This window comes from Schistocerca americana, unplaced genomic scaffold (assembly GCF_021461395.2).
Source record: "Schistocerca americana isolate TAMUIC-IGC-003095 unplaced genomic scaffold, iqSchAmer2.1 HiC_scaffold_257, whole genome shotgun sequence".
Lineage (NCBI taxonomy): Eukaryota > Metazoa > Arthropoda > Insecta > Orthoptera > Acrididae > Schistocerca > Schistocerca americana.
This window is the reverse complement of record NW_025725969.1, coordinates 183,279-185,000: the sequence shown is the minus strand read 5'-3', so window position 1 is coordinate 185,000 and position 1,722 is coordinate 183,279. Positions and strand designations below refer to the sequence as shown.

The 1,722-nt window shown below is 53.4% G+C and overlaps 1 non-coding gene across 1 annotated transcript in view; it reads right to left on the bottom strand.

Annotated features, from left to right (window-relative positions):
• Window positions 1-1,450, bottom strand: part of LOC124576681 — a 1,910-nt gene extending 460 nt beyond the window's left edge. Inside the window, exon 1 of the ribosomal RNA XR_006972599.1 lies at window positions 1-1,450. This exon is cut by the window's left edge and continues 460 nt beyond it. This is a non-coding gene — a ribosomal RNA (small subunit ribosomal RNA).
• Window positions 1,451-1,722: the final 272 nt, after the last annotated feature.

Sequence of the window (1,722 nt, the reverse complement as noted above, 5' to 3'; positions counted from 1 at the left end):
GACTAGTTAGCAGGCTAGAGTCTCGTTCGTTATCGGAATTAACCAGACAAATCGCTCCACCAACTAAGAACGGCCATGCACCACCACCCACCGAATCAAGAAAGAGCTATCAATCTGTCAATCCTTCCGGTGTCCGGGCCTGGTGAGGTTTCCCGTGTTGAGTCAAATTAAGCCGCAGGCTCCACTCCTGGTGGTGCCCTTCCGTCAATTCCTTTAAGTTTCAGCTTTGCAACCATACTTCCCCCGGAACCCAAAAGCTTTGGTTTCCCGGAGGCTGCCCGCCGAGTCATCGGAGGAACTGCGGCGGATCGCTGGCTGGCATCGTTTATGGTTAGAACTAGGGCGGTATCTGATCGCCTTCGAACCTCTAACTTTCGTTCTTGATTAATGAAAACATACTTGGCAAATGCTTTCGCTTCTGTTCGTCTTGCGACGATCCAAGAATTTCACCTCTAACGTCGCAATACGAATGCCCCCGCCTGTCCCTATTAATCATTACCTCGGGTTCCGAAAACCAACAAAATAGAACCGAGGTCCTATTCCATTATTCCATGCACACAGTATTCAGGCGGGCTTGCCTGCTTTAAGCACTCTAATTTGTTCAAAGTAAACGTGCCGGCCCACCGAGACACTCACTCAAGAGCACCCTGGTAGGATTGCAACGGGGTCCGCCTCGGGACGCACGAGCACGCACGAGGCGCGTCGCACGCCTTCAGCTCGCCCCACCGGCAGGACGTCCCACGATACATGCCAGTTAAACACCGACGGGCGGTGAACCAACAGCGTGGGACACAAATCCAACTACGAGCTTTTTAACCGCAACAACTTTAATATACGCTATTGGAGCTGGAATTACCGCGGCTGCTGGCACCAGACTTGCCCTCCAATAGATACTCGTTAAAGGATTTAAAGTGTACTCATTCCGATTACGGGGCCTCGGATGAGTCCCGTATCGTTATTTTTCGTCACTACCTCCCCGTGCCGGGAGTGGGTAATTTGCGCGCCTGCTGCCTTCCTTGGATGTGGTAGCCGTTTCTCAGGCTCCCTCTCCGGAATCGAACCCTGATTCCCCGTTACCCGTTACAACCATGGTAGGCGCAGAACCTACCATCGACAGTTGATAAGGCAGACATTTGAAAGATGCGTCGCCGGTACGAGGACCGTGCGATCAGCCCAAAGTTATTCAGAGTCACCAAGGCAAACGGACCGGACGAGCCGACCGATTGGTTTTGATCTAATAAAAGCGTCCCTTCCATCTCTGGTCGGGACTCTGTTTGCATGTATTAGCTCTAGAATTACCACAGTTATCCAAGTAACGTGGGTACGATCTAAGGAACCATAACTGATTTAATGAGCCATTCGCGGTTTCACCTTAATGCGGCTTGTACTGAGACATGCATGGCTTAATCTTTGAGACAAGCATATGACTACTGGCAGTATCAACCAGGGAGCTGCGTCAACTAGAGCTGAGCAGCCGGCCGCCCGGGAGTGTGTCCCGGGGGCCCGCGCGAACACGCAAGCGTCCGCTCAATTATTCTGCAAACAGGAGGAGGCTGAGCTCCCCTGCACCATACACCTCGAAACCCTCTCAGGTCCCGGCGGCGCGCAGCGCCGTCCTAAGTACTTGGTCGGGTTCGAGAGAGGCGCAATCGCCCGGAGTTTGGCGAGTAGACGCTTTAGGTGCGACCACCCGTGCTCCCAACTGAGCTTGCCGCTGCCGAC